Here is a 26,435-nt window from a genome sequence, read left to right on the forward strand (position 1 = left end):
TTAGTTCAATTCAAGGTTGAGATTATGTTCGCATAAGCTCAAATCGCATTGGTCGGGTCCATTTAACATGGTTAGATTCACTCCTCATTGCAAAGTTGAGCTGCACACTTTGAAAAAAAGAAAGACACTTTTGGTAAACAAGAAAAGAGAAAAGCATTAGCGCGGTGGTGACTTTAATCGTCAAAATTCAAAGGCCATATTTGCATGCAACTAAGCGAGGACGTGTTTTCGAGTTGTGCAGGTGTGAAACAGTGTAAACATATAAGGTTTGAGGTAAAGGAAACATGGAAATGGACAAAAGTGGCCAATTCTGCAAAGCTAAAAAACTACCCAACCTTCAGCTCGTTAGGGTCTCTCATGTCACGAGAACCTTGAATGAGAAAATGCCTAACCTAAACATAAGAAACAGTGGCATAAGGGGCATGGTGAGCCCCTATCACGTGAACTTTCATTCTCTTGTCCGGCGTCCTCGCATTGTATGAGACCTTGGCGATGTGTAAGGTTTAAATAAAAAAACTTAAATCCCTTCTCCCTTCCCTTACTCTTCAAAACAAGCACTCCTCCCTCCCCCCCCCCCCTCTCTCTCTTTCCCTCTTCTTCTCACTCTATCCCTGACCGCTGATGCAGTTCCATCTCCCCTCCATACTCAAAGACAATTGGTAAGTTTATCTCTCCACCTCATTTCTTCATGCTAGCAGTCCCTTCCCTCATTCCCTTAGTTAGCTTTTGTTTTCTTCTTTCTTTTGTTCCCCTAGTTTCGTACATCATGTAGGTTGTAAAGCTTCAGGAAATTGGGGGATAAAAAGGGTCTTGATCGATTCGTTATTGATTCCACTGAAGTGAAAAACTACAATTACCACAACCTCACTTAAATTTGGAGGGGTGGTTAATGTTTCAAAAGAGTCAACACAAGCAAAAAAACAAATTATACACGTAACATGTTCGATAAAATGCCTAATCAATATTTTCAATTGGTTTTGCGACGTCTGAGTAGTGAGCCTACTTTCTATGGAAATAAGAGGATACCTTAAGTGTGGTGTGTCCATTTTTTCTTTGAACTTAAAGTGCATTTGGTTTTTTACGAGTGTCAACCCACGACCAACTTAGGCATGACTAGCGCGTCACCTTTGCCCACTTGGTTTTATCTTTGCAAAATGTATGTATTTGTGTACAAATAGGTTGTAATAGTCACTCCTGCCAAACTTTGCACACTTATGCTCAACAGCTAAGTGTGGGGTGCGATGCGCACCACTACAACGTGGAATGCAAGTTGAACTAATATGGATTCATTTCTCTTTTCTGGTATAAATGGCAATCTCTAAGATACCAACTCGTAGTCACATGGTGGGGGAAAATGGTAAATCTCTCCCCCAAGGAAGTTGTCCAGTATGAAGAATGCACAGTCAAAGGCAAATAAGGAGGTGAAAGCTAAGCAATAGCATGATACAAGACCAGGTGGAACTACTACGGTGGATACTGAGCAACCCGTGTAAAAACATCAAAGGAAACTATATTCATGGCCGTCTAGGCCAAGAGAAGCTCCATTCTAAATTCGAGAAAGAGATTCAAAGCTGCCTCCATCTAGAAGAAAAAGAAAAGGGAAAGGCAAGGCATAAACAGTGGTTTAGTCAGAGTCTGATTTTGACTCGTCTGATGATGAGATGGTTGTTCCACCACCAAGAGATGTTGTGGAGCCTAGTTCTCTGGTTAACAAATTTGTATGGGAGAAGAGGTTTATGAGCGAGCATGTATGGAAGCTATGGGGAAGTATAAGTTAAAAGTAGGTGATTCCTTAATTGCTAGAGAGGCTGTTGAACTTAAAGGCCATTAATAACACTTCCTCGAATATAGTGATGGGGATAGAGAAGAGAGGATGTTTACATTTTTCTTAAGGACCAAAGGGAAAGCCTAACTTCATTCTCGTGCGGAAGTTATATGCTAATAGGGACCCGAACCAAGGCGACATTGTATGGCTTAGCGTGTTGGAGGTGGATATTTTAGTTGTCGCTGAATATAGGTACCATTGAGTCCACAATCTTGCAGTGAAAATTAGTAAAGGAGAGAGCAAAAACCCGAGTTTCCATGCATGCTTGAGATGATGTGTGAGGATCCGAGTAGTGAAAAATGGAGCAAGAGACAAGCTTTGGCAAAAACATACATGAACAAGAAAGCCCGAGCTTGGTTGAATTGGATATGCAGCAGATGGATACCAGTAACACAAAAGACAATTTTGATTGAGGACTGTGTATTTCTAATATATGCTTTGATGTCAAGTATCTATGTGAACATTAGAGAGGTGATGAGGAGTCATATGGCCAGGACTTGCAAGAACATGTAGTGGGGACTTTACTTCATATGTAGTGTCCAAGAAAGAGATATGAGTTGTTACATAAGAAAGAGAAGTCATTTCATATGTAGTGTCCAAGACCCGAATGAAGAGAACCTCCAAAATAAAGCAAAGAGGAGCGTATCGTTGTTTTGGAGGATGAGCTCTGATAGTTGACAGTGGATTTATAGGCACGGGATTGTGCTTTATTGGCTATAGCATAAACTAGGGACAAGTGGATACAGTTGCAGTTTGACTACATGCTCGTCATCATTAAGAAGATATTGTTGAAGTAAGCATTAGTGTGCAGATAGAGCCAAAAGAGCTACATAGGTTGGAGACGAGTGTTGCTGATGAAACTCTTGCAGACGAGTTGGAAAAAGTTATGGCTACTAAGGAGCCGACTAAGGCCAGAGTGGAGGTTGTTGCAACTAGACACTCTCCTGATAGGGGTGATCTGTTTGAGGTCGTTGACATATTTAGAGTCACACTTAAAGATCCAGAAGCATGGGAGACTAAGGTTCAATACTAGTCCTCGCTGCAGCCGGAATTCATGTAAAGGAATATCTATTACCCACTCGACTTTTGTTCTTTTCATTTGTATTTTTTAATGATAGTGTGCAACTGAGGATAGTGCACAGCTTAAGTGTGACGACCCGACCGGTCATTTTGAGCTTTTGCACTTTGCTCGTTAGTTCTCGAGTGTGACCTGCCCCGTGCAATGTATTATGACTTATGTAAATCGTTGGTTTTGGTTTTAAGGTTAATCGGAATGAATTTGGAAGAAACAGTCCTCAGTTGAAGCTTGAAATTTGAAAGGTTTGACCAAGATTTGACTTATTTGTATATGATCTCGAATCGGAATTTTTATGATTTTGGTTAGCTCCGTTGGGTGACTGGGGACTTAGGAGCATGATCAGAATGCATTTTGAAAGTCCGTGGAAGGTTTAGGCTTGAATTGGCGAAATTGAGGTTTTGGCGTTTTCTGGTTGATAGGTGAGATTTTGATATAGGGGTCAGAATGGATTTCCGGAAGTTGCAGTAGTTTCATTGTGTCATTTGGGATGTGTGTGCAAAATTTCAGGTCATTTGGGCATGGTTTGGTTGTGTTTTTTATCGAAAGCGTAATTTAGAAGGTTTTGGAATTCTTAGGCTTGAATCCGATGTGAATTTGGTGTTTTGATGTTTTTTTGAGCGTTCCGAAGGTTGGAACAAGTTTGAATGAGGTTACAGGATATGTTGGAATATTTGGTTGAGGTCCCGAGGGCCTCGGGTGAGTTTCGGGTGGTCAATCGGACCATTTCATGTTTTGCAAAGTTGTAGAAAATTTCTGTTCAGTGCTGCAGGCATTTGGCCTTCGCGTTCACGAGTAGGCCCTCACGTTCGCAAAGGGTTAGTTGGTGAGGTGGAGATTTTAGCCTTCGCGTTCACGAGAGAGGCTCCGCGTTGCGAAGGGCTGGGTTCGTCGTGCATCGCGTTCGCGTAGGGGAAGTGAGCAGCTGGATTTGAGGATTTATTTGTTCTTCGCGTTCGCGGAAAGAGACGCGTTCACGTTGGGTTAGGGAGCCAAGTCTTCGCGTTCGCGAGTGGTAGGACGCGTTCGCGATGAAGGAAATTTGGTCAAAGTAATTTTGTTCTTCGCGAACGCGAGGCTTTGACCGCGTTCGCGAAGAAGAATTTTTATGCCTGGGTAGAATGATTTAAAAGGGCTATTCCGCGATTTTGAGGCTAAGTACCTCCATTGTTGGGCGATTTTGAAGCTTGGGAGAGCTAATTGAAGAGGGAATTCAAGAGAATTTCATGGAGGTAAGATTTTTGGTCCCTAAACTTGTTTCTATGATGAATTCTATCATTGTAAGCTTGAAATCCATGGAAAAATCAGTAGCAAAAATGGGTAACTAGGGCTTGAGATTAAGAGACTTTTGAGTGGGGATTTGAGGGGCCAAATGAGGTCCGATTTTGATGTTGTTAATATGTATAGACTCGTGTGAGGATAAGTATTCCATTGATATTAATTTTATCGGATTTCGAGACGTGGTCCTGGGGGGGGGGGGCGGGTTTGAGCAATTTTGGAATTTTGATGTAAAATTGGATATTTTCGAGTGGGCTTCGTTCCCTGTATTGATTGTGGCTACATTTGGAGAATCCGGAAGTCGATTCGTACGGGCAAGGAATCGCGAGCTAGAGTTTGGACCGGATCGAGGTGAGTAATGATTGTAAATGATGTTCTGAGGGTTTGAAATACAGGATTGCACATCGTAGTGCTATATTGAGGTGAGGCACATGTTTGATGACGAGCGTGGGGTCGTTCACTATTGGGGATTGTGACCTAGTCTGTCCTGATTGATGATTTTACCGCATATTTGATTTAAAATTATTTGCTATCATCATTATTTGGGCTGAATGCCATATTTGGGCCTAGTGCCAACTATGTGAACCCTTTGGGGACTTTTGTTGATATTGCCTCATTGTTTTCTTGAACTCAGTCATGTTATTTTCTACTTTTTTTTCAAAACCCAACCATGTTCACTCAGTTTTAATACTCAAATGATATTTAAATAATGTTTTGGGCTGAGAAACACTATTTTATTGTTGCCCGAGAGGCTTATGTGATTTTTGAATGAGTAAGGTCGAGGGCCTGTGTTGTGAAGATATCCTTTGGGTAGGGTTGCACGCCGCAGTGGTGATACACTGATATTGATTATGAGGTCGAGGGCCTGATATTTGTACATCACGAGGTGTCTTGATATTGATATGAGGCCGAGAGCCTGTTTATGATGTCATGAGGTGGCTTGATATTGCTCTTGGGCCGTAAGGGGCCCCTCCAGGAGTCTGCACACCCCCACTGAGCGTGGTTATCCATTGTGATGTGAGATATAGCCCGAGGGGCTGATATTGTTCTATGTGGTAGCCCGAGGGGCTGGTATTGATCCATGTGATTGTGCTCGAGGGGCTGGTACTATTCTAAGATATTGCCCGAGGGGCAGATTAGTTGACATTATGCCCGAGGGGCGAACCTTATGTGCTTATCTTTCTTATTTGCTTGTCGTGTACTTGTTTAATTGTGTATTTGTGCCCGAGGGGCGGATTTCTGTGCTTATCCGCACTAATTGTTTTGCATTCGTTTGTGTAACTGTTGAAAAAGTCATTTTCAAAGAAGTTTAAAGTGTGATAATATGTTTTAAGAGATTTTTCAGCTTCATTGCTTTCTTACTGGTTTTTAAACTTCTTCTATACATCATCTTGATAGGCCTTGCATGATTTCTTACCATTCAGACTTTAGTTATGACTATTACTCACTAAGTTGGAGTACTCACTTTACTCGCGGCACCTTGTGTACAGATTCAGGTATTTCTGAACTCGGTAGCGGGTATTGGCTGATCGGAGGCAAAGTCATCGGAGTTTAGCAAGGTAGCTGCTGGTGTTCGCAGCACTGCTTTTCTCCCTCTTCATTTCATTAGTCTGTGTTTTGTATATTTCATACTTTTCGGTTGTATTTATACCCTAGTAGATGCTCATGACTTGTGACACCCCGGTATCGGGCTGGGTTTGGGCTGTATTTCGCACATTATAAAATCTTTTGCTTAGTCTTTAGTTTATTTACTCATGCTTAGACTGTTTATTAATGTTTAACTATTTAAAAATTGAATTGGGACTAGTTGGCTGGCCTTGTCTTCACGAGAGGCGTCATCATAATCGGGTCCAGATTTAGGGTCGTGACATTAAGTTTGGGGGTGTCAAAATGAGTTTTGATTAGCTTGTACTAAACTGATACTTTTAATCTATGTATTGCACCTTTTTTAGATATATGTATTGATCATGACTTGAGGTCACTATAATTGTAAAATATTAGTATAACCTTTCTATTGGCTTAATCTCGGGTGTATTTAAATTACTGTTCTTTTCTGAGGATGCCAATTTTTACTTGAACTGGATACTTTTATGTAGATTTTTAAAATATTTTTAAAAATGGACTTTTTCGACATTGGCCATACTAGAAAGATTTCTTGAGAGTTTAAAGTCTAAATAAAAGTACAATTTTTTTTTTTTTACTTTTAGAACTAACCATTAGAATATAAGAACTAAAGTGTCTATGCTATTTGACTTATGTTATATTGGGGTTTAGGATTGGAGCATATAAACTGAATACATTCTTCATGAATTTAGGAATTGTATGCATTGATAATATGTGTGACTTTATTTTGATGCTTAGGTTCGCTTTTTTGACTCCTTTGAATCCTTTTTATGTACTTGACCTATATGAATTCTGCTTATTTGCTTTGACTTAGAGTCAAATTTGAACTGCCTTGAGTGTTTCATGTGCAATGTGTGATGTCTGATGTAAGGACTAGATTATATACTGTGTTATCCCTTGTTAGTGTTATACCCTGTATTTTCGTGCATGAAAATATACCATAAATATATTAATTAAAGAGAGCTCGAAAGTGAGATGTTACGTCCTGCATTTTTGTATGTTGATGTTTCGTCGTAAGTTAATCGACGTAAGATCGTGAATTAGATTATTTTGGAATTGTAAGTATTATTATTTTTCAAACAAGGAATAAGTAGATTCATGAAGGTGAAAGGGTAAGCAAATCAAAGAAAATAAATTTCGTCAAAGTTTGAAATTTTGGGATAAAATACGGCTTGAGCTTAAATACCCGATACTTATGGACTAGTACCATACAAGGTACCACATGACCATGATAGTAAGGCGTATAAAGTATATTAAAATTGAGTAGTATTTTAAGTAAGTTGAGATAATTCTTAATTATATGGGTAATTGATTAATTATTGAGTAATGTGATATTACCTAATTAATTAAAGATTACTAGAAAAAGATTTAACCCCCAACAAGGGAGTTACATGGCATCCACCAAACCATATGACTCTTAACTTATGGTAGAGTAAGGTGGCAAGAGCTAAATCATTTGGATTATGTGGTGGATGGATAAAACATATCTCTAACTTCCATAAAACCATGGACAAAACATATCTCTAACTTAAGAGATATGGTTGGATAAGAAACGTGAATCATAACTCTTTCCAAAGGAATCTAATGATTATTCAATGTAAATGTTGTATGTTACAACCGAAATTCATGTAAGCAATGCCTCAGGACCTTCAACAATTTAAATTAACATGAGATTTTTCAATTTTAAGGAAGTACAGTGTAATCTTTCTCAAGAGAATCGACTCAGGTATGTTAAGGCTATCCCTTCTTTCTTTTTGGCATGATCCGTACGATATAAATGAAATGAGAAAATGCACAACTTCTGTAAATGACTTTATCCATAGAAGTATTAGAGGTGCCTATACTCTTGAATTCCCATGTGTCCTATTATTTTATCATTTGTTCATGGGTCTCAGAAAAATACGTAAACTGGTAAGGTTTATTTCATGATATTATTCAGAGGCATAATGGTCTTATGACGTACCGAGAGATTTTATTAACATATTTCATATGCATTTCATGCAATTATACATGCATATTTACCCATGACCAAATAGCGTTATATACCCATATATATATATATATATATATATATATATATATATATATATATATATATATATATATATATATATGTATATGGGATATGGGAAAGGTTATGGCGTTATATACGCACCACCACCTGATTAGCTGGTATACGTTGATGATTTTGCCCACAGTGGCCGAGATGATATGATGGGATGCTCTCAGAGGCTTGATGATGTTATGAATGTACCTATGCACACGCATATGAATGACACTATAATTATTTTATGATTTACAGAATTATCTAGACATACATGTTGAGTCATTTACTCTATATTTTTTCCCATGTCTGTTATGTACTTATTTACGTGCCTTACATACTCGGTACATTATTCGTACTGACGTCCCTTTTTCCTAGGGACGTTGCGTTTCATGCCCGCATGTCCCGATAGACAGGTCGAGAGCCCTCCAAGCACTCAATCAGCTCAGCGAAAGATGTTGGTGCGCTCCATTTGCTTCGGAGTTGCTTGTTTGGTTAGTATGATTTAGACATGTATTGTTTGGTATGGCGGGACTCTGTCTCGACCTTTGTGAAGATTATGTATTCTTAGAGGCTTGTAGATAGATGTCATGTATGCAAAAGATTGTATGGCCTTGTCGGCCTATGTTCACTATACGAGTGGTTATTTTTGTCTTATAGTCACGTACGTCATATGCATAAGTTTGGATTACATGTTGGATCGTCCAATGTCGAGTATTTCTCCATGTTCTATAGTATTTATCTCATGACAGCCTCTTAAGCTCATTTACCTATGATAGTATGATACGAAAGATACGCTACGTAGGTACTCGGTTGAGTAAGGTATCGGGTGCCCGTCGCGTCCCATCGGTTTGGATCATTACAAAAGTGGTATCAGAGTAGTTTGGTCTTAGGGAGTCTACAAGCTGTGTCTAGTAGAGTCTTGTTTATGGGTGTGTCGTGCACCACACTTATAAGCAGGAGGCTACAGGGCATTTAGGATTGTCACTCTTTTTTCTTATTCTAAATCGTGTGGTAGAGCTCAGTTGTAAAAACACAATTTCTAAAACTCTATCTTATTCATAATACGACGATGATTACATCCAGAAAAATGATTGGTAAGAGATATAGCTGTGGAAGAGTTGAGTCAGAGGAACTCGATTTTTGCATCATGCTTATGATGGATAAATATGAGGTATTCAGCAGATCATGTGTATATTAAGATGTGCAAGCTTCTTAATAAGGATATCTAAAGCAAGAATTCCTATCCACTAGGGTGAAAGCAATGAAAGAATCAGAGGGTACAAGTTTCAACAAGCAAAAGAAGCAAGGTGAAGAGGGGTACGAGGTACATAGTTAGTAGAGATGAACATTATCTACAATTCAAGTAGAGAAGTATAAGCATTTTTGAGTTACCTTCAACAATAATATATGTATGTACAATCGGCCAAACCAATCCCGATGATGCACTATGGGAGCTAACAGATATGGTTTAAGAGAAGGACGGGATACCAGGATCCGGCTGGGGTTAGAATAACCCAAATGGTTGATGGATTGTTTGCGTTACTTGACATTTCTGAAAGATATTGTAAATTTACTAATAGATCTCCTTGTGAGACACCCAGATGGTGCACTCTAAAATAGTACAGCTAGATATGAGTACTATAAAGATGGGCACTGGAAGCCTTGAAGGGATAAATATTACCTTAGTGTGGCTCACATCTCTGGTAGAAAGAGAATGTTAGGCAATTCGAGGAACCAATGGATGGAGTAAGAGGGGATAAAAGCAAAAGAATGTTTTGTTCGAGTTTTTAGAATAAAGTAATAGACAGAAATGTTAGCAGAAAAATAAGAAGAGAGTTAATAAAGCAGTATGAGTAAAATGTGGTACATGGATGACAACGGTAGATCAAAAAATGATAGTATTACAATGTCCATAGTCAAGTGAAGGGAAAAACCAGAGGTGACAGGCCTTGAGACAACAAAAGAGTATAGGCCATAAAGTCATATCCTCACTTCGAAAAATAAGTTCATGACTCCAACGCAACTACCGAAAGGAAAAGCTAGACCCCTAGGATAATAGAAATCGGTATGGGCTGGTGAACAAGATAAACTAAACATGAATTAGGGACTGGGTGATTTGATAATAGTCGGTATCATGAGAATTCCATATTTTGTTTCGGCAATAGTAGAATGGACAACAGAAGAAGATTCAGGAGAAATTCGGAGAATGGTCATTCAGGAAGACGCTTTCCTAAAGCAGGCAATATGAGCAAAGTTAAGCTCAAAGGACTGTATGTTTTAGTTACACTAAGTGTCACCATCGCAATTAAGGAATTTTGTTATCCTCGGAATAAAAGGATTACCGCAAGGCGAGTAAGGGTCATCAATGGTATGAAAGGACACGGAAGATAAAGAGGTAAAACATCTATAAGTAGGTTGTCGTAGCTTCAACTCTCAATACTCTCCCAAAGAGGGGAATATGGTGTGATGTGGCGTTAAGTAAGAATTAAGTGATTTTAGTAATTATGGAACGGTAAAGGAAGAATGTGATAAAAATGAGTTTGCACTTATTCAAAGCCTATAGATATGCTACGATTCCAAAACATTATGAAAACACAGCGTCAAGGAAAGGAAGTAAGCATCTCTACCCGAGATGTTATTGATAGATAAAAAGCCAATGCGAGACGTAAGTTAACCTAAAGGAAATAACCCAAGAATGATTACAAGAAACATTGATATAAGAATGGGCCAACATGGAGAATTCAGCCTCGCTGTCATGTCATTATAATAATTGAGATATATTCAAATAGGAATCAGGGTAGTTAAAGGTACTGTATGAGTGTTATAGAGATAAAATAAAGTGCCACTAGAAAGACAATCAAATATCAGTTCAGAAGCACCCTACAAGCACAAGGTGAGGAGGTAAGTAACTACAGATAATTGTAGGCGAGGAAGGACATCAACAATTTTATTTGTATACGATGTAATAAGCTCGCAACTTTACAAGAGTCAGAGGGTCCTCCCTAAGTACTACAATGAAATAATAGCCAAGGAAATGAGAAAGAAGGTTCAACCTAAGCATAGTGACCTAAAGAGGAAATGGTCTTGTAACAACAGTTTCACAACAACATTGTACATCCTCCATAAGAAAGGGGAACCTACCGTGGCTAGTGAATGGAAAGTAAAATCAAAAGCAATATTCGAAGATCATATAATTTGTACAAAAATTCCGGCATGCGTGAGAGATAAGATAAGCTAAGTATGCACCCAACAAGGAGGAAGAAAAACCAGAAAAGGTAATGGCTTACATTTAAAGAAAGTTGAGAAGGAATGAGAGGAATTATTTGATCAATGATCCAGAGATAATTACATTATGAATGCACCTAAGATTTCGGGATATTATGCAGCATATATGATTGGCAATAATATAGTCGTAGAAGACTTTGATATAAGTCAAAAAGAAATAATTGAGTCCAGGTTATAGACAAAGGATTGAATTGCTAAAGGATTGTATCATGGATATTCCATAGAGCCATGAAAGGCTAAAAAGTAATAACTAACACCATGATCCACAGATCAGAAGATAGCTTAAGCCTACATAAATGTTGATTAAAGGGAAGGGGAAACTAAAGAGTTATACCAACTATGTAAATCAGGAATTCGATTATTGGACCTAGAAATTACAGAAATCGTGATTGAGAACATTGCAGGATCTCTCTTAATATCAGAGGTTCAAGAGAGGAAGTACAACAACCATATTCTATAACAGCCCTACGATCAAGCTAGTTGGAAAAGTATAGGCATCATAAAAAGTCAGTATGAAGCTCCCACCGGATTGTGTATGCACGGTGTTATAATAAGATCTTCAAGTTATAGCTGTGAATTATACCTATGTGGAAGAGAGGTCATGAAAAAGATAGAAGATATGATGCGAGATTTTAAAGCAAAGGTAAGCAACATATGAGATACTCAAAGGAAAAAAATCGTTAATAGTCCATTCCTCGGATAAAAGGCTAAAAGCACGGGGATCCAGTATCTTGGAATAATAGCGGCATCATCAGTACCATATCTTCTAGCCTATGGCCTAGGTATCAAAAAGTCTGACTAAGAGAATAAAAAAGAGTTAGAGACGATGTGATGTGTCGCTTGACGTTCCAAAATGACATAAGGAAATTTATGATGAAAGCAAGTTGAAAGGTTGCAAGTAATATAAATAGAGGTGTAGGTCGCAAGCTATTGTATGGTGAAGCGACAAGGTTCTAAAAGACAGGAGTAAGGATAAGAACAGGCGAGTGAGAAAGTAACAAAATGGATAAGTCCTCAGGATTAAGCCCATGAAAACAAGAAGAGCATATGGTTTCTCTAAATCATACAAAGCTCACTATACCCTGAATGAACTCAAAGGAGTCTAAGACTAATAACATTTAAAAGAGATGGAATGTTGCCATGTTAATAGAATGAGGGTGTAATTGTTATAGGCAAAGGATGTCATTTGGTCCTTCGATTGAGTAATGATCTGACGAAGAAAAAAAAGGGATCTCATGAATTGGACATGATTAAAATACCCACGCAAGGTGAATCACATTGGGATGCTGTGAGATACGGTTATGAAAGCATGGTATCGCCCCAGGTGGATCAATCTAATTATTTTAGATGTTCCCCAATAAAACGTGAATCATAGCGGCAGTATTAAATAAAAGGGTAAGTTATCAGGGGCAGAATATGGATCAAAATTGAGGTTTATCAGGACCCGGATTTTCCACCCTCGGGAGTCGTGATGGCGCCTACTGATGTGAGCTAGGCAAGCCAGTTATTGAATAGATTACCTTTATCCATTTTTATACCTTTTAGCATTTGTATAGTTATAACGTGAAAACAACGGAAATTTCAATAATGCAGAAGAAATATAGTGAAATATCTTAAATATGAATCTAATACAACCGTTTAAGACTTAATTACCCAGAACTAGTGTCACAGTACCACAGACGATCTAAGTGTGCTAAATACAAAGTCTGAAAATAAAAGATGCACTGCTTCTGAATCAAAGATATGAAACAGGAAATAAAGGATAGAAGAGACGCCAGGACCTGCGGATGCCTGCAGGTCTACCTTGGATCTTCACATGGACTAAAGGTAGCCACACAAATGCTATGGTCCAAGAGCTGCTCCGGAATCTGCACATAGTGTAGAGTGTAGCATCAGCACAACCGACCCTATGTGTTGGTAAGTGCCTAGCCTAACCTCGGCGAAGTAGTGACGAGGCTAGGACCAGACTACCAAATAACCTGTGCAGTCGTATAATATACAGCGGAAAATAAAACAGAAATAAACAAGTTAGGATAGGAGGGGGTACATGCTGCGGGGGTATATCAATGTCAATAGTAAATCTAGAGTAACAGCATAAGAACAACTTAGATCTCACAACAAAACAATAAGAGACTTGTACCCAATCTATAAACACTTTGTATCTGTGAGCACGTGATTTTTGCCCTATATGAATTACTCCCATAAATTCAAAACAAAATAATTTTTTCCATTGGTTTGCAATTTCGTGAATTTTCGTAGCATTTTTTGCTATTGTTTGCATTTTTCTATACATGTTAATTTTGAAACAAATACAAAAATATGTTGCATTTGCATTTAGGATTTAATCCTACACTTTAGGATTAATTAACAAATTAATTGTTTTATAAAAATGGAAAATAAAAAAAATAGATTATTTTTGTTTTTTAATTTTAATTTTGAATTTTGGTAGTTTTTTCCTTTAATTTGATTTTTAATTAATTATGGCAATTATTAATTAAGGTTAATTAATGCAATGTGTTAGGGTTAATTGTGATTTAGAAATTAGTTTATATTTTATCTTAGTTTTAATTTGAAAGAGGTTAAAAAAAAGAGAAAAAAGAGTTGGAAAATAAAAGGAATTAATTTGAAAAAGGGAAGAAAAGAAAAGCAAGAAGAGGGAAATCAGTTGGGCCAATTCCAATTCCATCCGTCCAGGCCCAAGCAATTTGATAGTCAAACCCGCCCCAATTCCAGCCCAAACACGCTCCCTACCCGGTCCAATCTCCACCATAATCAAAACGACACCGTTTCAGTTACCTTAATCTGGACCGTTGATACCATGTGATCAGACGGTCGGGAACTAGGGTGGGTTTAATATAAATATGTCTGAACTCCAACCCCCCCTCTTTCACTCGTCTCTCTCACACACCCCCTATCAGAGACTCCCTATGAACCCTAGAAGCCGCCCATATTCCTCCACCGCTTTAGGGTGGCGGCACCACCTCCAAACACCACCAAAATTACACCCCGGAACCCCCATTGCTTTCTCTATCTAAATCCCTAACCCATGTCCTTCGAATCCCTCTAGTTTGGCTCGAATGTTGGATCAAAAATCAGATCCAAAGCCTAATTTCCCCAAATCACTCAAAAATCAAGTTCCATAGTCTTTGGCCTTCCTTCATTGTGATTTCATGGTTAATTTCCCAAAAACTTTGCTATTGATCCCAAGTCACGAATCTGCAACAAGTTTTCGAGTGGTTTTCAAGCTTCGAATTAGCCGAAAATAAAGGCTAATTAGTTGTTCTTGTCAAGAACAATTGATTATTCTCAATTTCCGGTCCTTTCGAGATAGTCCCGGCCATTGGTTTCAATTCAGTGAGATTTTCCCCTTAATACTATTCTCAGGTATAGCTTTATGCCTTTATAGTTCTGAGATTTGTGTTCTTTCTCTTTTCCTCTTCCATGTTTAAGTTTACCTCTGCTTTGTAAAACCCGGCCTAGTGTAGTTTAGTTCCTTTCTGTCTTTCTCTTCTTTTGATTGTTTCTGTCCTCAGATTTCAGTATTATTAATCATTGGTTATTGAGATTTCAGACTTTCGTTTCAGTTAAATTAGGTGTTCAAAGCTGTTTAAAATCATGTTGGTTTAATTGAAATTGGTTTTGCGGATATTTCTTCTATTAAAATGCTTGAGCATGTCTCAGTTGGCTTAAATAATTTTATGAAGTTCACATTATAATTGGTTCATGGCAAGTTTGTTTTTCAACTTTTAAATTGTTCAAAGTTTCTGAGTTTTTGAAATTTGTTTTGATCCGGTTAAGGGCTTTATGTTTGAGTGGTTTTGTTTGTTAGTCTTCAGGGATCCATAAGGGGTTAATTGTAAGTATAGAAACTTAAAGGGGTCTCAAAGGGGGGGGGGCAGGGATTGTAATAACCAATTGGTCTAAGGTCAGTTTAGGGATTTAGAGTATGAAGGAATCCATTTTTGTTAGGATAGAAGGTTCTAAAGAATAGGATAAGAGCTAAAAGTTTCAGATATTTTTAAAAAAGGGTAAAAAGGTAAAAAAAATAACTAAGGAGGGAAGGGTAAATAGGGAATTGGCTAGCTGTACTAGGGTTGTCTTAGGCATGCCTATATAAGCTCTCTTTCCATTCATTGTAGAGGGCAGAAAAAAGAACACTGAAAAAAATACTGAAAGCTAAACGGCTGAATTCTTTTGGAAATTCTGCAATTCATACATTTCATTGTAGAAGCACTATCTAAATTCAGTTTGTTTGGATCCCTGACTTCTTTTGTCTAGCTAAAATACCTAAAGAGTTTTCCTAGCTGCACTTCTGGCTAATAAATAGCTTGAGTTTTTTGGTTTGAAGTTGGTTTTTGCATTGGTTACTTCATTACTGTTCCATTGGTTGTTCTTGAGTTGAATTTGCTGTCTCATTGACTGATTCTGGGGTTTTTTCTGTTGTTTTTCTGTTGATTCTGCACCCTTCTGTTTTTCTTTCGACTTCTAGGTATTCACCACATCTTTTAATGTATGAGAAAGGATGAGCTTGAAGTTGGATTGATCAAGCTGAAATATGTAAAGAGTAGTTTTAAATGTTATTTCTGCACTTTTGGAGCAATTGATAGTTGCATTTTAGTTTGGTTTTCCCTATGTGGACATTTGATTGTTGTTTGTTGTTGTTTAATTCCCCTTGAATTGTGAGAGTCCAAATAGCCATTTCAATGTAGATGAGTTGCTGTGAAAAGGACATGTAATTTGTTTTAGGACTTTATTTCGCCTACCTTTTCTTTTGAGGTCTTGTAGTCTGATTACCCTGCTTAGCTTCTGCTTAGTTCATCATGTTTTAACTGTTGTGATGTTTGCTTTCTGTTGAATGGCTCAAGAGTGTTTGGGATTTTAGTATGTGTAGATGAACCACGAGAATCAGTACAGTAAGCTTCAGTAGATTTAAGCTTGTTTCAGGTTCATCTAAATTTATTTAAATGATATGTGTAGATGCTTGATGAGAGTACATGCTAGAAAACATTCCCATTTAATTAACATTTGAGTTAGAAATGATAAGCTGCATTATACCTCAAAATGACAAGGAATTATGTATAGGTTTGTGGTCACATATTCTCATAAGATGGCATCAGAATGCATATTGCATTTTCCTTTCTCTTTAGTTACAAAGGTTGGCCAACGTTTGCTTCATTTCAAGGTCTTTTCATGAAAGTTTTGATTTATCTCGTTTAATTGGAATTAGTCACGATTTAGTTTCCAACCTGCCAGTCAAGTTTGCGTATTGGGCTTCATGAGAGCCTAGTAGGGCCCAAACAATGTCTTGGTTTTGCTACTTGGTCCATTTAAGCTCAGATTGGGCTCTGGAGTGTAATATCAAAGGTTCCCCTCCTCTGAAGGGAATTGATGTCGAACCCCTGCTTCCCAGCATAGGTTGTGAGCCGAACTTGGGTTTATTTTGGTTTTGAGCCCAAGGAATTTTCAACGAAGGAAATTGTTTACATTTTATCATTTGGGTTGTTCGTCGCTGGTATTGACTGTCAAATTTTGGTTTAATAGTTTCATAAGATAAATAAAATCTCAAATCTTCTAATAATCAAGTCTCTTAAATTAGTGGAGGTGTGCTATATTAGGTAACACAAATAGCTTGTGGCCCTCCGAGTTTAGTTTGAATTCTTTTTGAAATTGGAATTGAGGTGTGCTATGCCAAACAAAATCTCAAAATGCATGGCCCTCACTTAGTTAATATTTTAATCCTTAGAATTCGAGGCGTGCCATTTAGCGAGTTTTCCTTGGCCCCCGCAAAGTTGAAAACGCATAGTTGCTTTAGGCGCGTAATTTAAAATTACCTTCTTAAACTCGGGTGTGCTATTCATGTGACCCAAATCCAAATCTTAACAATATTAAATAAAATGTGTCTTAGACTGAGGGTGCATTTCATGTGGCACGGTCCAAAGACATGTTTTAGATGACGTTGAAATCTTTCTTAAAATAATTAAAAGCGGTTTAAAGTTAAAAATGCATATAGGCTTAAAACATGTATTAAAAATCAGATAATAGGCCAATAATAACAGTTGAGCGACCGTGCTAGAACCATGAAATCCAGGAATGCCTAACACCTTCTCCCGGGTTAACCGAATTCCTTACCCGGATTTTTGTGTTCGCGGACTGTAAAATAGAGTCAAACTTTCCTCGATTCGGGATTTGAACCGGTGACTTGGGACACCATAAAATTATCCCAAGTGGCGACTCTGAATTTTGATAAATAAATAATCCTGTTTCGATTGTCACTTTAAGTTGGAAAAAACTCCCTTATATACCACTTTACGGGGGTGTAGTAAAAAGGAGGTGTGATAGTATCAACAATTATTGCGCAACCCGATCCATATCATTTATCACTATTGCGGTGTGCAACCCAATCCACATATAATATTGTTGCGGCGTTCAACCCGATTCAAATATATCATTGTTGCGGCGAGCAACCCGATCCAAATATATCATTGTTGCGGCGTGTAACCCGATTCACATATACAGTCAACAACAATCATAGAAAGAGTCCTGGCAAGGGATCAATAAAGAACTACACTATCCCGGCAAGGGAATCAACAGTATAAGTAACATCATCCCAGCAAGGGAGAAACAGCTATAACCAAACTTGTTCCAACATCTAACTACCTCAGCTAACACTAATACACAGTCGTAAGTAATCTCCACGAGAATAATCACGATCCTTGCTCAATATAGAGAATCATCAACTTAAGCATCTATAGTATTATTTAAGAACCCAATAATTTACAATTCAAGATTCACGGTCATGTTCGACACCAACGTATAGATACTCAGCACCATGTCTATACGTCGTACTCAACAAGAAACAAGTAGCAAATAGGACACAACTCCTAATCCCTCAAGTTAAGGTTAGATCAAACACTTACCTCGAACTTCCACGGTCAACTCAAGCCTCAAACACCGCTTTTCCTTTTGAATTCGGCTCCAAATCAATTGTATCTAGACATAATCGATTTAATAACATCAATAAACGCTAAAAAATCTAATCCCATCTTTCTTTCCAAAAAGTCAAAAATTGACCCCCAAGCCTGCTTGGTCAAAACACAAGGTTCGGACCAAAACCCGATCAACCATTCACCCACGAGCCCGAATATATAATTAGTTCCACAATTTGACCCTGAAACGAGGTCTAAATCACAATTATACAAAAAGCCCTAACTCTACCCAAATCCCTAATTTTCTACCCTTAAGAACATGATTTAAGCCTAGAAATCTAATGGGTGTTAATGGAAATTGAAGAAAATGTGTCTAAGATTACATAGCTATGAATTGGTGGTGAAATCCTCTTTCAAAAATCGCCCAATTTGGAGTTTGGTAGAAGAAGTATGAAATTTTGATTAAATCCCGATTTGGCTTCTGTTTTAAAATCATTGGACAGGCCTTCATCGCATTCGCGATAGGCCTCTCATGTTCGCAAAGAGTTGGGCCTAAGTGACCTTCACGTTCGCGACATTGGGCTCGCATTCACGGAGCTTTGACTCCTCGAGCCTTGGCGTTCGCGGGCCAATGGCCGCGTTCGCGTAGCACAAAATTCCTTTCGCCCTCCCCAGGCCCAAAGGCCTTCGCGTTCGCGATAGCAGGTCCGCGTTCGCGAAGGGAAACAACCCCAAGGCTTCGCGTTCGCATCCTATGTCTCGCGTTTGCATAGAAGGAGATTTCCTTCTGCCTGACTAACCCTTCGCATTCGCGAGAGTCCATCGGCGAACGCGAAGAAGAACACAACAACACACCAGAAAACTGAAAACCTGCAATCTTTTCCAAGCTCAAAACCTTCTGAAACCCATCGGAAGCTCACCTTAGCCCTTGAGGCTCCAAACCAAACATGTACACTAACTCAAAAACATCATACGAACTTATTTGTGCGATAAAATTACCAAAATAACCTCTTAATCAACGAATTTAGCATAGAAATCTAAGAAAATCTTCAAAACATTCAAAGTAGGAATTTTCACAACTACGGGTCCGAATCACCTCAAACGACTTCTGTTTCTTACCAAATTTCACAGAATCATCTTATTTCACATATAAGACCTATAACGGGCTTTGGAACCAGAATACGGGCCCGATACTATCAAATTCTAAATGCATTTCATTTCCAAAACTCATAGAAATTTCCAGAAAATAATTTTCTTTAAAAATTTATTTCTCGGGCTTGGGACCTCGGAATTCGATTCCGGGCATACGCCCAAGTCCCATATTTTTTCACGGACCCTCCGGGACCATCCAATCACGGGTCCGGGTCCATTTAACCAAAATGTTGACCGAAGTCAACTTAAATGCATTTTAAGTCAAAATTTCAACATTTTCACAGATTTTCACATAATAGCTTTCTGGCTATGCGCCCGGACTGTGAACGCAAATAGAATTGATGCTGAAAGAGGTCTTTAAGGCCTTAGAATGCAGAATTCATTTTAAAAACAAGTGATGACCTTTTGGGTCATCACATTCTCCACCTCTAAAACAATCGTTCATCCTCGAACGGGCATAAGAAGGAAGTACCTGAGTCGGGAAAAAGATGGGGATAACGGCTCCGCATGTTAGACTCGAACTCCTAGGTCGATGCCTCAGCAGGATGACCTCTCCACTAAACACGAACAGAAGGAAAACTCTTCAATCTCAACTGACGAACCTGCCGTTCTAGAATAGCTACCGTCTCCTTCTCATAAGACAATTCCTTGTCCAACTGGATAGTGCTAAAATCTAATAAGTGGGATGGATCGTCGTGATACGTCTGAAGCATGGACATATGAAACACTAGATGCATGGCTGACAAGCTCGGCGGCAATGCAAGTCTATAAGACACCTCTCCCACTCGATCAAGAATCTCAAACAGGCCAATGAACCTAGGGCTAAGCTTGCGCTTCTTCCCAAATCTCATCACGCCCTTTATAGGCGACACTCGAAATAATACCCGTTCACCGACCATGAAAGCCAAATCTTGAACCTTGCGGTCTGCATAGCTCTTTTGCCTGGACTGAGCTATACGAATCATATCCTGAATAATCCTGACCTTGTCCAAGGCATCCTGAACCATATACGTACCCAACAACCGAGCCTCTCACGGCTCAAATCATCCAACTGGAGACCGACACTGCCTACCATATAAAGCTTCATAAGGATCCATCTGAATACTCGACTGGTAGCTGTTGTTCTAGGCAAACTCTGCTAAAGGCAAAAACTAATCCCACGAGCCTCCGAAGTCAATGACACAAGCTCGGAGCATATCTTCCAAAATCTGAATAGTCCAGTCGAACTACCCGTCCGTTTGAGGATGAAATGTTGTGCTCAACTCAACCCATGTGCCCAACTCTCGCTGTACTGCTCTCCAGAAATGCGAGGTAAACTGCGTACATCGGTCCGAAATAATAGACTCGGGCACACCATGAAGACGAATAATCTCTCGAATATAGATCTCAGCTAACCTCTCGGAAGAATAAGAAACTGCCACAGGAATGAAATGCGCTGACTTGGTCAGCCTATCAATAATAACACATACTGCATCGAACTTCCTCTGAGTCCATGGAAGTCCAATAACGAAGTCCATAGTGATCCGCTCCCACTTCCACTCAGGAATCTCAATCTTCTAGAACAAACCAAGGCCTCTGATGCTCATACTTAAACTGCTGACAGTTCACACACCGAGCCACATATACAACGATATACTTCTTCATTCTTTGCCACCAATAGAGTTCCAGGAGATATGGGCCTCTTCTAAAACCAACTCTCGAATACCATCCACATTAGGCACACAAACTCGACCCTGCAATCTCAAAACTCCATCATCACCTAAGGTAACCTACTTGGCACCTCTGTGCTGCACCATGTCTCTAAGGACACACAAATGGAGATCATCATACTACCGATCACGGATATGCTCCAATAAAGAAGAACGACTGACTATGCAACCTAACACCCGACTGGGCTCAGAAATATCCAACCTCACGAACTGATTGGCCAAAGCCTGAACATCCAAAGCAAGCGGTCTCTCAACAACCGGAATATAAGCAAGACTGACATACTAGTTGACTTCCTACTCAAAGCATCGACCACCACATTGGCCTTTCCTGGATGATATAAGATGGTGATATCATAGTCTTTCAATAACTCCAACCACCTTCTCTGCCTCAAATTCAACTCCTTTTGCTTGAACAAATACTGCAGACTCTTGTGATCCGTGAACACCTCACACGCCATGCCATACAGATAATGCCTCCAAATCTTCAACGCGTGAACAATGGCTGCTATTCCAAATCATGAACCAGATAGTTCTTCTCATGAATCTTCAACTACCGCGAAGCATAGGCAATGACCTTGCCATTCTGCATCAAAACTGTACCAAGTCCAATACGAGATGCATCACAATAAACTGTATATGGCCTTGAACTTGTGGGTAAAACCAACACCGGTGACATAGTCATAACTGTCTTGAGCTTCTAAAAGCTCGCCTCACACTCATCCGACCATCTGAACTGGGCACCCTTCTGGGTCAACCTGGTCATCGGGGCTGCGATAGATGAAAATCCCTCAACGAACCGACGATAGTAGCCTGCCAATCCCAAGAAACTCTAGATCTCTGTAACTAATGCTGGTCTAGGCCAGTTCTTGACTACCTCAATCTTTTTCGGATCAACCTGAATACCCTTTTCCGATACAACATGACCCAAGAATGCAACTGAACTCAGCCAGAACTCACACTTCGAAAATTTAGCATACAATTGACTATCCCTCAGAGTCTGAAGAACTACTCTAAGGTGATGCTCGTGCTCCTCCCAGCTGTGGGAATATATCAAGATATCATTAATGAAGACTATCACGAACGAATCCAAGTAAGGCTTGAACACTCGGTTCATCAAATCCATAAAAGTTGTTGGGGCATTTGTCAACCCGAATGACATCACCAAGAACTCATAATGCCCGTGCCGAGTGCAAAAAGCTGTCTTAGGGACATCGAATGCCCTAATCCTCAACTGATGGCAGCCATATCTTAAGTCAATCTTCGAAAATACCTTGGCACCCTAAAGCTGATCAAACAAATCATCTCTTCGGAAATGGATACTTATTCTTGATTGTAACCTTGTTAAACTAAAAGTAATCAATACACATTCTCATCGATCCATCCTTCTTCTTAACAAACAACACCGGCGCACGCTAAGGCGAGACATTGGGTCTAATGAAACCCTTCTCAAGCAAGTCTTGCAACTGCTCCTTCATCTTTTTCAACTCAGGCGGGGCCATACGATACGGCATAATAGAAATGGGCTGAGTGCCTAGAGACAAATCAATGCAGAAGTCAATATCCATGTTGGGTGGCATACCCGGCAGGTTTGAAGGAAATACCTCAGGGAACTCACGAACAGGCACAGAATCAATAGAAGGAACCTCGACACTAGAATCACGAACATATGCCAAATAGGCCAAACACCCCTTCTTGACCATACGTCGAGCCTTCATATAAGAGATAACACTACGGGTAGAATGACCAGGAGTCCCTCTCCACTCTTAATGAGGTAAACCCGGCAAGGCTAAGGTCATAGTCTTGGCATGACAGTCCAAGATAGCATGGTAAGGTAATAACCAATCTAGCCCCAATATGACATCGAAATCAACCATGTCCAGAAGCAACAAATCTACACGAGTCTCAAGACCCCTAATCACAACTATACAAGAGCAATGGACTCAATCTACCATAATAGAATCACCTACCGGTGTAGACACATATACATGGGCACTCAAGGAATTACTAGGCATGACCAGATACAGTGCAAAATAAGATGACACATAGGAGTATGTAGAACTTGGATCAAATAAAACTGAAACATCTCGGCCACAAACCAGAACAGTACCTGTGATAACTGCGTCAGAAGCCTCAGCCTCAGGCATGGCTGGAAGAGCATAACATCGGGGCTGGGCCCCACCACCCTGGACTTCATCTCTGGGACGGCCTGCAGCTGGCGGGCCTCCACCTCTAGCGGTCTGAGCTCCGCCTATAGCACCTCTACCTCCACCTTGAGCACCTCTACCCCTACCTCTAGCTGGCTGGGCGGGCTGTGAAACACCTGGTGCCTGAACCATAGCACGAGAACCATGTTGTTGCGACTGAGTACCCACCAATCTCGGACAAGCCCTACTGATATGACCATACTCACCATACTCGAAACATCTACCTGAGTGTTGCGGCTGAGGAAACTGAGACTGACCCTAGCGACCTGAATGACCACCCCAAAAATTCTGGAGCGGCGGTGCACTGATAGGAGCTAGTGGTGCACTGTAGGACTACTGATCAGAATGCTGCACATGAGAACCACAACCACCTGAAGTGTCGTGAGAAACCTAAAGTGCTGACTGAAAGGGCCTAGGAGGATGGCCTCTACCATACGAATTCCTACCTTCAGACGAGGCACCACTAAATCTGCCTGAATAACGAGGCCTCCGGTCCGACCCATGACCACCTCCCTACGATAGAACCATCTCAACTCTACTTGCCACATTGGTCGCCTCCTGGAAAGAGATCTCACTTCCTGCCTCCCTAGCCATCTGAAGACGAATCGGCTGAATAAGCCCGTCAATGAACCTCCTCACCCTCTCTCTCTTGGTGGGAAGTATGATAAGAGCATGATGAGATAAGTCGATGAATCTGTTCTCATACTGGGTAACAGTCATAGACCCAACTAGAGAAGCTCAAACTGCCTCTGATAGGCCTCTCTCTAAGTGATGGGGAGAAACTTCTCCTGAAATAGCTTAGTAAATTGCTCCCAACTAAGGCTGGTGATCTGGCTGGTCTAGCTAAACAAAGTCTCTCCACCAAGTCTTGGCGGATCCCAACAAGGAAAAGGTAGCAAAATCAACCTCATTGGTCCCAATTATCCCCATGTTCCTGAGAACCTCATGACAACTGTCTAGATAATCATGGGGATCCTCAGAAGATGCACTGCTGAAAGTAGTAGTGAAGAGCTTGGTGAACCGATCTAACCTCCATAAAGCATCGATAGACATAGGTGCTCCATCACCAGTCTAAGCTACCATACCCGGCTGAACTGCTCCAACTGGCTGAACTACTGGAGTCTGAAATTGGGGAGCTTCTTGCTTCGGAGTGTGAGTAGCAGGAGTCTAGGCTCCTCCTCCAGCCTGAGAGACAACTGGGGCTACAGGAAGCAAGCCTGCCCGGGTGACACTCTCCATAAGGCCCACTAGACGGACCAGAGCATCTTGGAGTACTGGGGTAGCAATAAACACCTCTGGGACCTGGGTTGGGCCCACCGGAACTGCTGGGGCTGGAACCTCATCATCAAAGTCAACCTGAGGCTCCGCCGCTGATGCTGCTGCTCTGGGCTGAGCTCTGCCCCTGCCTCGGCCTCTAGCACAACCTCGGCCTCGCCATCTGCTCCTCGTGGGAGCTGCTGCTGGGGGCTCGAGAGCAGACCACAGTAACGAGAAATTGAGGTAAGAGTTATGGTATAGTATGACCTACGTAGATGCAGTAAAGTCATATAAATGGATAACCAGGTCTATGAAACAAGATGTAGCAATATTCGTAATTTCAACAAAGTACCGAGCAAGGAACATTAGTATACCTACAAATGCCCGGAGGAAATTTTATCAAGCTCTGTATGTGTTTGCAAAGTAAGGTCTAGATATTAGCTAGGAGCTAAAGCAAAAAGGGGGGAAGAAGAGTCGCATAGACGCACTTACAAGGTCAGAGTCATACAGGTTGCATGACAGAAGGTAGCAACAGTTACGAGATTGGAAAGATTTTGACCACAAGTCGTGGTATGAGAAGGAGGACTAAAGGGTGCAATGCCCTGGCCTTTGGACTTATTCACAGAACAGTTGCCTAGATGGCAATAGGAGTACTAAAGTATTTGCAAGAGCTGTGGGATATGAGAATGATAAGCGCATCAGTCAACATTCGAGGCAGAATGTTCCAAAGGGGGGAATGATGTTAGACCCCATATTTTCGTGCATGAAAATACACCATAAATAAATTAATTAATGAGAGCTTGGAAGTGAGATGTTATGTCCTACATTTTTGTACGTTGATGTTTCGTCGTAAGTTAATCGACATAAACTCGGGAATGAGATTATTTTGGAATTATAAGTATTATTCTATTTCAAACAAGGAATAAGTAAATTCATGAAGGTGAAAGGATAAGCATATCAAAGAAAATGAATGTCGTTAAAGTTTGACATTTTGGGATAAAATACGGCCTAAGCTAAAATAGACCGGTATTTATGAACTAGTATCATATAAGGTACCACATGGCCATGATAGTAAGGTGTATAAAGTATCTTAAAAGTGACTAGAATTTTAAGTAAGTTGAGATAATTCTTAATTATGTGGGTAATTAGTTAATTATTAGATAATGTGATATTACCTAATTAATTAAAGATTACTAGATAAAGATTTAACCCCCAACAAGAGAGTTACATGGCATCCACCAAACCTTATGACTCTTATCTTATGGTAGAGTAAGGTGGCAAGATCTAAATCATTTGGATTATGTGGTGGATGGATAAAATATATCTCTAACTTCTATAAAACCATGGGCAAAACATATCTCTAACTTAAGAGATTTGGTTGGATAAGAAACTGTCAAGACCCCAGTTCGCCCTCCGTGAACCATCGTGGCGTCACCTAGTCTCTACGACCAGGTAAGTCTAACAATGCAGAAAACAAACCAATTTGTGGAAGAAATAATAAAAAATCGAAATAGTGAAATAAATAGTGTTTAAAAATGTCGCTCGGCATACACAATATCAGCTCTCGAAAACTAAATACATTTACCAAAACCCAGAATCTCATGATCACAAGCCTTTGAATATCTACAAGTATCTAACTCCAGAATATCTAACAAAGGAAAGAAAATACATAAGGCCTAATACTTAAAAGGGAGAGTAGAAAGGGAATCATCGGTCTGCGGACGTGGCAAATATACCTTAGAGTCTCTACATGTGCCTCGTCTCAAGCGTGATAAGTCTGAGTGGAGGTACCTGGATCTGCACATGAAAAACATGTATAGAAAGGGCATGAGTACAGCACAGCGGTACTCAGTAAGTGCCAAGCCTAACCTCGGTCGGGTAGTAACGAGGAAAGGTCAGGGCCCTACTGAGATTAAATAAAATATAAGGTATGACACCATAAGATAAAGCAATACATTTGAAAGATAATAATAAGAATTAAATACAGGATAACAAGGATAACAACAACTGAAACAGAGGCACAACAGTCACAAGGAATACCACTCTTCACAAGA

General features: G+C 39.9%; 1 long non-coding RNA gene across 1 annotated transcript; it reads left to right on the top strand.

Moving 5' to 3' along the window:
* The first annotated feature begins 505 nt into the window (after window positions 1-505).
* Window positions 506-6,159, top strand: LOC138874206 (uncharacterized). Its single transcript, XR_011401252.1, has 2 exons — window positions 506-659; window positions 5,669-6,159. It is a non-coding gene; the product is annotated as an uncharacterized lncRNA (long non-coding RNA).
* The last annotated feature ends 20,276 nt before the right edge of the window (window positions 6,160-26,435 follow it).

Source organism: Nicotiana sylvestris, chromosome 7 (assembly GCF_000393655.2).
Source record: "Nicotiana sylvestris chromosome 7, ASM39365v2, whole genome shotgun sequence".
Taxonomy (NCBI): domain Eukaryota; kingdom Viridiplantae; phylum Streptophyta; class Magnoliopsida; order Solanales; family Solanaceae; genus Nicotiana; species Nicotiana sylvestris.